Source organism: Meleagris gallopavo, unplaced genomic scaffold (genome assembly GCF_000146605.3).
Source record: "Meleagris gallopavo isolate NT-WF06-2002-E0010 breed Aviagen turkey brand Nicholas breeding stock unplaced genomic scaffold, Turkey_5.1 ChrUn_random_7180001845231, whole genome shotgun sequence".
NCBI lineage: Eukaryota > Metazoa > Chordata > Aves > Galliformes > Phasianidae > Meleagris > Meleagris gallopavo.
The window spans coordinates 17,918-18,388 of NW_011113438.1; the positions used below are offsets into that span (position 1 = coordinate 17,918).

Here is a 471-nt window from a genome sequence, read left to right on the forward strand (position 1 = left end):
TTCGGGGCACAGTCTGGGGGCCCGAGTCTGGAATTGGGGGTCCATTATTGGGGTCCCCCCACCCTATTCAATTGGGGGGGGGGTAGAAGATCCTCTCTGGGGACCCTCAGGAGCGCAGTGGGGGGCAGTGTGTCCCCAAATCCCCCCCCCAAGAAGAAGCACAGAATTTTGGGGTTTGGGTTTTTTTTTTTTTTCCTTTTATTTCCATGACCCTCAGTGACGGTAATGGGGGCTCCGAGATCGGGATCGGGACCGCCTGGAAAGGGAGAGGGGGGGGGAAAAAGGGGGGAGGGGAGGGGGTGTCAGCACCAATGTGAGACCCCCAAGTGTGGGGTGAGATCCCTCCCCAAAGACACTGGGGGCAACTCACCTCCTGGACGAGCTGTACTCCCGACCTATGGGGGGAGAATTCGGGCTCAGTGCCCCCAGCCCCATTTCCAGCCATCTTTTCTGCCCCCTCCTCCCCCCCCC

The 471-nt window shown here is 60.3% G+C and overlaps 1 protein-coding gene and 1 long non-coding RNA gene across 2 annotated transcripts in view; one reads left to right on the forward strand and one right to left on the reverse strand.

The window, feature by feature from the left end:
* The window catches only part of LOC104915699 (WD repeat-containing protein 62-like), a gene marked incomplete at its 5' end in the record, with an annotated part of 13,371 nt that overhangs the window by 11,537 nt on the left and 1,363 nt on the right, over positions 1-471 (forward strand). The window lies entirely within an intron of this gene.
* On the reverse strand, positions 198-465 carry LOC104915698. Its single transcript, XR_796437.2, has 2 exons — positions 371-465; positions 198-256 (listed from the first exon to the last, which is right to left on the reverse strand). It is a non-coding gene; the product is annotated as an uncharacterized LOC104915698 (long non-coding RNA).